At 36.5% G+C, this 13,695-nt stretch overlaps 1 pseudogene; it reads left to right on the top strand.

Annotated features, from left to right (window-relative positions):
* LOC107747403 (lysine-specific demethylase 4A-like) overlaps positions 1-13,269 on the top strand; it is a 20,982-nt pseudogene extending 7,713 nt beyond the window's left edge.
* The last annotated feature ends 426 nt before the right edge of the window (positions 13,270-13,695 follow it).

Raw genomic sequence — 13,695 nt, 5'->3', positions numbered from 1 at the left:
TTCTAATGTTTTAAAAGAAGTCTCTTCTCAGGAAGGCTGCTTTTAATTGTACAGTTAAAAAAATAAATAAATACATGCCTGATTCAAGAAGGGGGTCTGATGGCCAAAAATTATTATTTTACTAACTTATTAATTTTAAGTTAAATTGTGCTTTGTTGGTATAATGTCTGCTAGAATGAAAAAAAAATGTTCAGTGTTAAGTAAATATTTTTAAATTGCTGTTTTGTAATTGATTTTTTTATTTGAAAAGCGGGACAAAACAGTAAAAAGCACATTTTGGCTTTTTAATTTATGCAATGGTGAAAAAAAATTGGCAAAATACATGGGGAAAAAAACTCGAAAAACCGTATTCGGCCTTCGGCCCAGTGGTTAATTTTGTTCGGCTTCGGCCAAGAATTTTCATTTCGGTGCATCCCTAATATTATGTAAACAAAAACTTTTATTTTGGATGCGATTAATCGCGAATATTTATATTTATATGACATTTGATGAAAACCAAATCCATTTCAGAATTGAAAGATGAAGATGACGTGCTGCCTCTGACGGTCTCAACCAGTTTAAAATTGCTTCCTGGTTCCAGAAGCACTGCATCCAGGGAGCATGTTAGGGAAGCAGGTTTAAGTGCCGCAAACCCTTCTTCAGCCTGTACACAGTCCTTCCCAAAGCGTCACCTCTCTATAGCATCTGTCCCTACTGTCCCTCACTGCCTGTCAGCTGTGCCACGGATTTCCACCAAACCAGGGGTGGCAAGCCTTCTCTTTCATCGGACCCTGAGCCCTTCAGATGCCCTGCAGGTCCACAGCTATGCAGCCAGATCAGCGCTCCATAAACCTCAACAACCCAGCACAGAGAAAACCAGAGAAGACCTCAATGAGCCAGACATCAAACCAGATGTGAGGCCAAATACGCCACAACCAAACACAATGGTTGGTACATATATTGACTTAGTGTGTTGACATTTGATTGGGCCAATTAAAATGATTTTATAGTACTGTAGCATACAAAAAATCACGTAACTAAATATTATGCAATTAAAACAGCAGTTTATTGATTATAAAATAACTCAATAAGCCAGTGATTATTTTCATATAATTGCTGATAAAAGGCCTATACATTGGAACTATATAATATTAGTTTGAATTGATTAAAAATAAATCGCTAAAAATAAAAAAACGAAAATCAACCAATTTAAGTGAATTTAGCAGTCACAACATTATAATGAACAGCATGAAAAAATATTTGCTAAAGGCATTTAACAGTGTCATTAAATTATTAATATTTTAATGATTGCTTTTGAATGAAATTACTTCAAAGGTAACGTGAATGTAAAAACAGAGGAAATGAGCTGCACATTATCCAGTATTGACTACTTCTGATAAATCTCCGATAACTGATGATACCACAATATCATGCAGTAGTAGTAAGGTGCACTATTATTTTAAGTTTGTTTAAAAGTTTGAGGTCAGTGAGGCTTTTTTTAAAAGAAATTTAGTACTTTTATTCAGCAAGGACGTATTCATGTGATTAAAAGTGACAGTAAACACATTTATAATGTTAATGTTCAAATAAATGATAAATGCTGTTGTTTTGAACTTTATTTTTATCAACTATTTGAATAATTTGGAATAATTTCTGATAGATCCTGTGACTCATATTAGAATGATTTAATGTGATCTTGTGACACTGAAGATTTGGAGTAATGGCTGCTGAAAAATCGGCTTTGCCATCACAGGAATAAAGTACATTTTTAAGTGTATTCAAAACAGTTATTTTGCAATAATATTTCAAAATATTACTGTCTTTATTTTTTATTAAAAAAAAAAATACAGCCTTGGTGAGCATAAGAGACTTCAAAAACATTTTAAAAAGCATAGCAACTCCAAACTTTTCAACAGTAGTGTGTGTTAAATATATATTTTTAAAAAATGACTTCAACAACATTAATCCAAATGAAATTTAACTCCTCTCTTGCTTTTTTCAGCTTGAAATCGAGGGAGAGAAAGAAAATAAGAGCATGAAGAGGAAACTGCAGCCACTTAGTAAATTGCCACGCTTTCATCCCCTGCTCAGAGAGAGCTCCAGTGATGACGGTTAGGATTTGCTTCACATTGTTCATTGATTGTCCCATCACTGTTTGTGCTCCTTCTAATTAACTCCTTCACTCCACAGAGATTCAAGAGCCAGCAGCTGAGCCAGAGGAGACCGATCACTGGGCCAGACTCCTTGCTCCCATGTGGCAAAGCAAGCCACGCAACTTTAGAGTTGAGAAGGATTTTAACTTCTGCATGGGCCAGCAACCTCCGTACTGTGCAGTGTGTACTCTTTTTCACACGTACACAGAGGTAACACATGCTATTACCATCACACAAATCTCATATTGTTCAAAGTTCTTTTGAGTTGGCAAACACAGCAACTTGGTCTCTTTGGCTGTTTGATACTGCCAGTGGCTCAGAAATTACACGCTGAAGTCTGATTAGTTGTGAAAACAAAATGTAGTGGTAGATTTGGTACAGTCAGACGTAATTATTCCTTTATTTGTGAGCGGATGATTGAAAAATGATTTGTGGAACCACTGTAAGACTGTGCTGTGCACTCTGCCGTTTCTTCCATATAGAGTGACGTAATCAGCCTGAGCCAGAGCAGTTCTGCAGCTGAAGAAGGAGACAAACGGAGGACCAAGCCGCTGATTCCAGAGATGTGCTTCACCAGCAGCTCTGAAGGACACCTGTCCACTCCGAATGTGGAGGAAGACGGAACTAGCCAACTCGTCAGCTGCTCTGTGTGTAGTGTGCGCGTTCATACAAGTAAGCAGTTTGTCACTCTCTGTTATCACTGAAATATCTGCACTTGATATGATGTGTCACAGCTAGGGCTGTCAAAAAAAATTTGAATTTCGAATATTCGACGAATTTAAAATAAAAATCCACATTCGAATGCAAAAACGTTGCATTCGAATTTTAGGTGTGCGTTGAGGCAGCCTTATCAGTGGTGCACGAGATACGATGACGATGTAAGTGTCATTGCATTTGAATGTTTTTGTTAGCCTATCCAGTTGAAGCCACTAGATGCGGCGCTGCTGCGTTGTTAATTACAAATATTGCGGGAAAAGAGAACATCAATGCGGAGAAGATCTTGTTTACGTCAAAACTGAAACCAAGCCGTTCACACAGAACGCATATTTTGCGCATTTTCTAGAGCAGTGTTTCTCAACCCAGGTCCTGGGGCGCCCCCCAACACTGCTCATTTTGTATGTCTCCCTTGTCTGACACTTGTCAGGTCCTGGAGTTTCTTCTAATGAGCTAATGAGTTGAATCAGGTTGCGAAGCCTTTTGATATAACGAAATAAATAAAGGCCAAACGCTATTTTCTAACCAAACCAAGTTTATATGAAGCACATCAGGTCAGCTCAGTAGAGCCGTTTGGGTCCTATGGCGCCACGGGTTGCTACTACATTCTGTTGCTACGGTAGGACATGCAGTGAAGAGAGCGGCGTGCTGCGCACAGACAGATGAAACTTTCAGTGAGTGAAAAGCAATGGCATTCTCAAAAATTATTTATGATTTCAGGAGGTCTTAAATTTGGGGACGGTAGGACAAGAATTGCGATAATCTTAAAACTTCAAAATGCTTTTTTCATTGAATATGCACGTTTCAAAGTCAGCTGCTGCATTGCTTTGTGTACTGCCGTTACCGGGAAACAGCGATATTTATGCCAGTGGTTTTCAAACTTGTTCCTGGGGACCCACAGCTCTGCACATTTTGCATGTCTCCCTAATTTACAAACCTGATTCAGATCATCAGCTCATTAGGAAAGAGCCCCATGAACTCAAATGAGTGTGTCAGATAAGGGAGACATGCAAAATGTGCAGAGCAGTGGGTCCCGAGGAACAGGATTGAAAACCACTGACCTAGATCCACATGAAGGCTGTCTTTTTAGATGTTACAGTGCAGGGGTGGTGAACTCCGGTCCTGGAGAGCTGCAGCCCTGCAGAGTTCAGCTCCAACCCTAATTAAAACTCACCAGCCTAGTAACCGTTCAGACCTTGATTATCTTGTGCGGCTCTCCAGGACCGACGTTCGCCACCCCTGGAATAGACTTTTAATGGAGGGAAAAAAATCGCTCAGATTTCACTAAAAATATCTTCATTTGTGTTGTTCACACAGAACGGATATAAAACCACTGTTCTAGAGGAACATCAATCACCGTTGCACTCGCGTCTAGCACAAGAGAGCCGCATGCTTAGAAAGCCATGTATAATTAATGCAAGTTCAACTTTGAAAAAAACATATCTCGAGACTTTATGGCGGGGTTTTTCCCCATCTGACTGCAACTCGTGTTTTTAAATGAAAAATGTACTCTGTGTGATTGGTTTTCGGCCCTTAGTATTAAACTATGCATACATACATGATGCCGTTTTGTTTATAGTTTTTTAAGCAACTTAATCAATTATAATTGGTTTATAAACATTATTTTAAACATGCACTTTTTTTTTCACGGATAGTCATGTTATCTTATCTCTTGTGGCCTCAGGAGAGAAGCCAAAAGCTTTTCTTTACCCTAACTGAAATTATGCATTTTAAATTAGAATATAATTCGAATTTTGATAATATTTAAGCACAAAATTCGAATTTAGCTTTTCAGCCATTTTGACAGCCCTAGTCACAGCAGTGACGGGCTTTAAAATCATTTTTCAATTTTTTTTTATTATTATACATGCAGTTTATTAAACTAGAGACTACATTGAATATTTCTACATTTTGTACAGATTTTCCTTTCTCAATACATATTCTTGTTTGTTTCATCATGTTCCAGGTAGTTTGTCTACCATTTAAGAGTTTGGGATTAATAATTTTATTCAGCAAGGACGCATTTAATTGATCAAAAATGACAGTGAAGATATTTACAATATTACAGGAGATTTCTATTTCTTTTGAAATTCATCGGAAAGTCCTGAAAAAAATAGAATGGTTTCCTCAAAGATATTAAGCAGAAGAACTGTTTTCAACATGAATAATAAAAAGAAATGTATCTTGATCACTAAATGTTAGCATATTATAGTGATTTCTGAAGGATCATGTGACACTCAGTTCCGTTTGCCATCACAGGAATAAATTACATTTTAAAATAGACAACAAATTAGTTTAACTTGTAGTAATATTTCTGTTTTTACTGTATTTTTGATCAAATAAATGCAATTCGCATAAGAGACTACTTTTTAAAAAAAAAAACAAGTCTTTACTGAAAGTGTATATAACCTCATAAAATGAGACTACCTGGAATATTTGTGCTTATTTGAAAGTCACATAACAAGACTGTTTAAAGTTAGCATAAAATCATAACTGAATCTCTTTACTTTCTCAATACATGTTCCTTGGTTGTTCACTTTTTTTTTTCTCTCGTTTTTTTGAAAGCAAAACATGGTCTCCGTAACCATTTGTCTAATGTCATATTTAAACGTCAAACAACATTAAAGTGTATGGAGATTCTTCCCTTATTGATTGGTATAAAATGATAACCTAGTTTTTATGTTCCAAAAGAAAGGTTCATTCACGTAATTTGTCTGCTATCCCTATGTTTATGAAAATGTAACAAGGTAATTTGATGAATTGTGAATGTTTTGTCTGCAGGTTGTTACGGTGTGTCTCAGGATACTAATCTGGATGAGTGGAGATGTTCCCGCTGTGAAGCTAATGCCATAACTCAGGTCAGTTGGATCATTTGAGCAGGTTTACTGTTTTTTTTAAATTCCCAAAACCACTGCTATGCCTTTTTCTAGCTGCTAGGGGGCACTATTATGTCTGGCCGTCATGCATGACAAGGTTTTTTCCAGTTGCACCTACTTTCACTCATCTGTTTATTATTCCCAGTTGTGTGACTAAGTATTTGTGTCTTTCCCTCAGGACTGCTGTTTATGCTCTCTAAGAGGAGGAGCTCTGCAGAAGGCCAACAATGACAAGTAGGTAGCCAGGAGCCTCTTGGTGGAGCACCTTACAGTGAACACCAGCTATTTTCAATTATACACATTCCTCTCAGCTGAAGGACAGTTTTGTGAGCTGCCTCTCTCAGCTGCTGACAGCACTTCATGTTAAGGGTTTTACCTCAGGCTCTGATGAAATATGCTTAGGCTGAAAATGTGGTTTTGTTGCAGGTGGGTTCATGTATTATGTGCCGTAGCAGTGCTGGAGGCTCGCTTCGTGAACATTGCAGAGCGCAGTCCTGTCGATCTCAGTAGTATCCCGCTTCAGAGATTTAGGCTGGTAAGTTAATGTTTTGCACAGAAAAGTGAAATCCCAATCTAAATGCAGTGCTGATTGACGTACAGAGGGAAAGTAAATTTATATAAATTTATAATCTTGGCCAGGGCAAAAACAATGAGGCTCTTAATTAGGGTATCCACATTAATTGTGAACTCGCAAATTCATACTAAATACATTAATAAAAGTACAAACTCTCTCATTAATATAATTTTGTAAAAACATGGTGGTAAAGCAATAAGTACCCAGATATTTCCCCTAAAAAAGTTCAGACATTAAGGGACACACAGAGACTTATTTTATAATAAAGCATTTCACTAAAATGAATCAACATTCATAACAATTAATAAAAAGAAATTTTAGGAGTGTGTTTTTGTTTATTGCCTCAGTTTGCTTGCACTATCAATGAAAAGTTTATTTATTTATTTATTTTTTCAAGAAATGCATACTTTTATTTAGCAAGGATAGACATTTATATATTTACATACATATTATATTAAAACATTTTAATGTTACAAAAAATATATTTAGAGTAAATGCTGTTCTGTTGAACTTTCTATTCATCAAAGAATCTGTGAAAAAAAGCATCATAGTTTCCAGAAAATATTAAGCAGCGCAACTGTTTTTCAGCATTGATAATAATAAGACATGTTTCTTGAACAGCAAATTAGCATATTGGAATGATTTCTGAATTATCATGTGATATTGAAACCTGGAATATTGGCTGCTGAAAATTCAGCTTTACTATCACCGGAATAATTGAAATGTAAAAAATTATAATAATAAATAAATAAATGGCTGTTTGTCAATTGTAAAAATATTTCACAATATTGTTTTTACTGAGCATAATATACATAATATACTTCTTTCTGAAAAAAATTAATGATCTTAACCCTAAACTTTTAAACAATGTGTGTGCATGCAATACTATATAAAATGAGGCAAAATGTGGCAGTGCTGCATTTTTTTCAGGTTACTCATTGGAAACCTTACCTTGTTATTGTAAAAGCATTGCTATTCTGAGAATAGCTGAGGTATTCTCATATTACTGAAAAAAATAGTAGATAACAGTAGGTTGGCAGCATCTCTACTCCTAGTTAATTAATCACCAGCACTGTTTGTATAGCACTTCTGTTAAGCAGTGTAATAAAATTGGATTTTGGTCATGTAATCTCATCATTAAACCTTTAATGAATCATTAAGAAATAGTCTAACAAATTACTTTATGAGTAACTTTCATTAGAATTTGTTGATTGTTCACCTTGCCTGAGCCCAAGTCTATTTCTAAGGGCAAAGACATAACTAACAAAAATTTATTTTTAGAAATGCCAGTTTTGCCGTAAATGGGTGAAGAAGAGCACTGGTTGCTGCGTGCAATGCTCACATGGCCGCTGTTCCACTTCCTTTCACCCGAGCTGTGCACAGGCAGCTGGAGTTCAAATGCACCCGGATGATTGGCCGTTTGTGGTCTACTTTACCTGCTGGAGACACAAGGGTGGCATCCAAATAGAGGTATAGACACAACACAGGACATGTGCAGGATTATAGCGAAGTCTAGATATGACAGCTAAACAATGGAAATGCACATAGAAGCAAATTCACTGTTTTTGTGTTAAATACATTTAGGGCTGTGCAAAAAAATCGAATGCGATTGTCATGTGCATCTCATCAGTAAAGCCGGTTCTGTGATTAGTAGTAAAGCTCCATCACCTGCTTTCAAATGGAGCAGCATTTACTACACAGAGCCGTTATTCACTGACAAGCTACGCAATATCGCATTCATTATTGGCGATGAATCGCCTGTGATTATGAACGCGATATTGTGAAGCTTGTCAGTGAACTACGGCTCTGTGTTGTAAATGCCGCTCCATCTGAAAGCACGTGATGGAGATTTACTACTAATCACAGAACCGGCTTTACTGATGAGATGCGCATGACAATCGCATTCGATTAATCGTGCAGCCCTAAATACATTGAATGACCCTATAAGGGCATGATAAGAGGACAGGTTCTCCTTCCTTTCCTGGTATTCAGCCTCTGCTCTGCACTGGTAGTTCTAACAAAGGGGTGGGAACAGTGCTAAAGGCAAATAATAAAATGCAACTAACCGTGTAATTGCACAGTTTGGGCAGCAAAATAAATAAACATTTAAATAGGAAAAGAAAATGCTTCCCATTGCCTTGTTGACATTAAAGGTCTGATGTTTAATCAAGCTTTATAGTATATTGGTGCAAATGTAGCCTGCCAAAAATAAAGAAGGACATGCTATCATTTACTGCAGATCCTCAGACTAGCTTTGTCCCAATTCAGGGACTGCATCTCTTAAAAAAACATGAACTTCAAAGGCCACACAAAGGCTGAAACATTCAAACCAAGCATTGTCTAAAGTGACGATTTAGCCTAAGGGAGATAGCGACTGTGACCGCTGCTGTTGACAAGTGGAAGTAACGTTAGTGCTGGTCTTCTTTTCAAAGTTATATTCAACTGTCTGAAAACAAAACAGCTTGGTCTAATTATGTACATAAACTATATATTGAGTCTAAACTATATATGGAAGTCAGCATTTAAACAACTTTAAAGATGGTTTTGTAACATTTATATAGATATTCAAGTAAGTTGAAACTCAATTATTAAGTGTAATGAAGTACTGACTCTGTTGTCACCAGTGTACTTACGAGTTGACAAGTCGTAATTACGACGTCAGGTGCGTTCAAGTCATTTTAGTCGGCACAAGAGGGCGGTGTACTTTCTTTTAATAAATTACAAGAAAATACAACAGGGTCTGTTAACTCTGCTTATAGAAAATGAAGAGCAAAGAATTTGCATCAGGTGTGTTTTTTACTTGGATTTCATTAACTAGCTGAGTAACAAGAACATGACCAATTACTTGGATTTCATTAACTAGCTGCGTAACAAGAACATGACCAATTAAACTATCAATTTAAACAAAAATTTACCGTCAACTACAGACGTTGCATCCATCGATTCTGCCATGTTTCTCATTGACACGCCCCCAACTCGGAAACTCGGGGCTTAAAGAAAATTTCGAGTTTCCCACTTGTAATAACGACTTTGTGGTGGCGTTCATGTGCGTTCAACTCGTAAATACGATCTATCCGACATGACTTGAACGCACCATAAGTCTTGGGATAGTTTGGGCCGTGAAGGGTCCATTTGTTGTACCCTTCATGGCCAGGGAAATGAAGGCCACATTTGAAGGAAGCTTTGAAATGGGACAGCCTTCATTGCCCCACTGTGACACATTTAGCCTTCGAAGGATGCAGCCTCTGAATTGGGACACAGCTTGTGTGTCAAGGTCAAGTCTCATAAAATATCAGATAGTTTGACTTTTTTATAACAAGACAAGGTTAGTTCAAGTTGTAAAATGACTCTTGTTACTCCTCTAAAACATAATAATAATGAATTATTAATTGTGAAAAATATATTTCAAAATGTTATTTTTTTTGTGTAAAATGACTTGCTTTAGACTTTTATTGAAAGTTTTAAAGTTTTTTGTTTTTTTTCCAAAACCATATGAAACAATTTGACAAGTAGTAGAACCACTTCAAAAAATTACTGTAAACTTTGTCTGGGTGGTTTATCGGGTTGTAATTCTGTTCTTTGAGTCAGTATGTATTTACTGTCTATTTCCACCAACACGTGTTATTATTATTTTGTTGTGCAGGTTGGTGACTAGTACAGTATGTAATGTCATAAGTATAAGCTTTTTGCTTGCTGCAATATGTTATGTTAGAGCATTATTGTTAACCATGCAAAAGATGTGTGTTGTCTGAGATGTCTAATATCTGATGTTATCTTCAGCAACGCAACAAGGCATCTATGCGCGAGTTGGAGAAGGGACAGAAAGTAATCTCCAAGCACAGAAATGGCCGTTACTACCATTGTGAGGTGGTTGAGCTGACAAAGGCCACCTTTTATGAGGTTATCTTTGATGATGGCTCATTCAGTGACAACTTGTTCCCTGAGGATATAGTGGTACGTAAGGGGTTAGGGTTACACAGCTCAAAACAATGTTTGATGATTAAAAGCAGTGTACTGAAGCCCTGCTGGTGTTTATTTTTCAGAATAGAGACTGTAGGCAGCTCGGTCCACCATCGGAGGGAGATGTAGTTCAAGTGCGCTGGACAGATGGCCTGATCTATGGAGCCAAATTTGTGTCTGACCATATCATCCCAATGTACCAGGTCAGAGGACAGCAAACACACTTGTGTACACTATTTGGGTTCGAGTTCAAATTCAGACACTGCAAAGTAGATGCGTCACAGTATGATGACTGTTTACAGTGTATTCTGAGAATCATTATAATTTAGGATAGAAGACTGATGACTAATCTGTGTTGTATACTGTTAAAGTTTAATATAACATTCAGTACCATACATATTCACATAATAATGAAGTACAGTCATGACAGTCTTTTTTTTTTTTTTCATGACGTTGGCCTTCATTGTTGTTGCTGCTTTTGTTAAAGCAGTAAGCTGTGAGAGGTCACACAATAAGCTTAAATTTCAGCAGTAGGCCCCATTTACCATGGGTACACTCCTTACCCATGGTTAAATCGCTGTAACCCACAGACTCTACAGGATTGTTGCATTTATAAAATAGCAACATGATATAAACCAGTGGTCAAATAATAATATTTATTTGTTTTTGTTTGTTTGTTTATTTTTCTACAGTTATTGTTAATAATAATTCTTATACTACTGTTTAAATATTTGTCAGTTAGGTTTTATTTGAAAGAAATTAATACTTTTAAGTAAGGAGGCATTAAATTGTTCAAAAGTAACAGTAAATATTTTTATGATGTTTTTTTAATTAATTAAATTAATTACAACTTTTCAAAGTTTCCAACTCTGATAATAATAAGAAATGTTTCTTGACCAGAAAATCACCATATTATAATGGTTTCTGAAGGATCATGTGACATTGAAGACTAGAGTAACGGCTGCTGAACATTCAGCTTTGCATTACAGGAATAAATTACATTTTAAAAATATTTTCAAATAGAAAATGGGTATTTTCTGCATTTATTTATTTAAAATAAATAAATGCAGTATTCTTTCTAAACATTAAGAAAAAATACAGACCACAAACTTTTGAATGGTATTGTATAATGAGAATAAACAATTCTTCCACCAAAAGTTAGCAATGCGGAACTTAAGTCAAATTTATGATGCAACACATTTTAAGTGATTTCAGTCAGGCAAAACAACCCAACAGGTCTAGTTTTTTTTCTATTTTCCACTTACCAAGACAGGATTCTTAGTAATAATACAGGAAAATTAAGATGAGAGGATGTGCATTAGGTTTGTAATTGTTTATTTCTCTTCATATTTTACCATTGTGTCAACCCTGTTGCTTAATTACCCAACTAAATGAGATTTTCTGGCAAACATTATAGCTGTCCTTCATCAACAGTGCACAAAATTAATACAAATTAGTTGTACAGTCACACTCGAAAATAAGATTGTTCTTACATTACCTGAAGGCAGTGTAAATGTAGACTGTTTACCATTGCAAAGCAATTTAAATACCATTTTAAAATGTAAATACACACAATTCCATTTTTAAATGTCAATATTAAAATGGCCCTGAATTATTTTCCAGGTGGAATTTGAAGATGACTCTCAGCTTACTGTAAAGAGGGAAGACGTGTACAGTTTGGACGAGGAGCTGCCCAAACGTGTTAAAGCCCGCTTGGTGAGTGATTTCCTGCCGGCGCTGCTTCATTAAATGATAATGTGCGGTACCATCAAGAAACTCATTACAAAGCTACTTTCCTTCATCTGTCTTACCACTGCAGTAATCTTAACTTGTCATGACACAGTGCTACTGAACAACAAGTGGCTTAACAGACATTAAATACGTTTCATTTCTATCCCTAGTCTGTGGCGTCGGATATGCGCTTCAAAGGAGTGTTTGTGGAGAAGGAGGTGAAGCAAGACTCGAAAAGACAGCGTGTGATCAACTCCCGCTATAGAGAGGACTACATCGAACCGGTCATATACAGAACCATCATGGAGTAACTTACTCCACACAGACAGTGTCTTCAATAAACAGATCAATTCGCCAGAAAAACAGGCTGGACTAGATGTCTCTATGTTTAAAGTGGACAAACGTCATCACGTGATCAGACAACTGCAAATACAGTACAGAGCCTTTTGTTTTTAAAAACACCAAGATCAAGTTTTAGACCTTCAGGCTAAGTATGAATTCTCATTGCTGTGAACGGTCTTCAGCCAGCACAGATGAGAGTCCCAGAGATGAAATGCTAGGAATGTCTTGTGTAAGAGTGTTTGTTTGTTCAGACAGCACACAACCGGCTCAGGCTCAGCGGGGGCGTTGAACAGCTCCTACTATCTTCAATCAGGTGGCGGTAATGTTTCAACTGTTTTTTTTAATCACCTCCCTGCAGACCCACCGGCTGACCGCACAAGAACAGACCTTTAGCCCGTCAGACAAATCTTTAGTCAGCGTGGATGCGCCATCCTGCTGACCTTTTTTATAGGTCTTAAAGTGCTTGGCAATATCTGAATCTCATGGATGAATCTAGTTTTTATTAGTACGAGCAGCTCTCATGTGTGATCTACTGTAAACATGGGACATTATAGAAAACTAGCTTTATACTCTCATGTTTAGGTGGATACAGCAGCTTTGGATTTTGTTTTATTTAAATAATTTGTTGTTGAAGTGAAAGGAATGCCAGTTTCCTTGTTGCATATTAGTTCTGGATTAACTTTGTTTGTAAAAAGATGTATTTATATGTGTTAAAGCCAGATTTTCTCTACTTTTTCTACTCTTAGTTGCATTACTATGCCAACACAGGTAAGACTGACTTGTGACCAGTCATGGTCGAACTGGTGCACTTAACCACCTTTTTTTTTTCCTCTTCAGTTGTGAGTTTCATAGTACTTAAGGCAGGGAAGGCAACATCTTGAAGCGCTCCATTTATAGAGTGCCAAAGAGATGCCTCATTTAAATAACCTACATTATTTAATAAAAACATTGTTTTGTGGAGATTCCTTTAGCTGTATAGCATTACCGATCTTTGTCTTCAGTTGTTTTGTGCAGTAGACATTACACTTGTTTGAATTGGAATAGAGATCCATTGTTAATTTAAGGCTAAAAACTTTATTTTTAAATTAAAAGCAATGTCTCCTTGGCGTTTTGGTTAGGGTTAGGTGGTTTCATGTTTTATTCTACGAAATAAAACCATCTGTTTTTTGTTTTTTTTAATAATATTTTACTTGTCTTTCAGTCTTTATTGTCTAAATGAAGACTGAAAGCGTTGTCAGAAGTTTATTGGTGGTTAACCTAACTTTTATATCTGGTGATTGCATTTAGGGTTAGATTATCATGATGAACAAAACGTGTAAGAATCATAAACTTTTGTTGGTCACAAAACATACTTTATTGTCGAGGG

Source organism: Sinocyclocheilus rhinocerous, unplaced genomic scaffold (genome assembly GCF_001515625.1).
Source record: "Sinocyclocheilus rhinocerous isolate Xijiao unplaced genomic scaffold, SAMN03320098_v1.1 scaffold4971, whole genome shotgun sequence".
NCBI lineage: Eukaryota > Metazoa > Chordata > Actinopteri > Cypriniformes > Cyprinidae > Sinocyclocheilus > Sinocyclocheilus rhinocerous.
The sequence above is the reverse complement of the archived record's forward strand: the minus strand, read 5'-3'. Positions and strand labels throughout refer to the sequence as shown.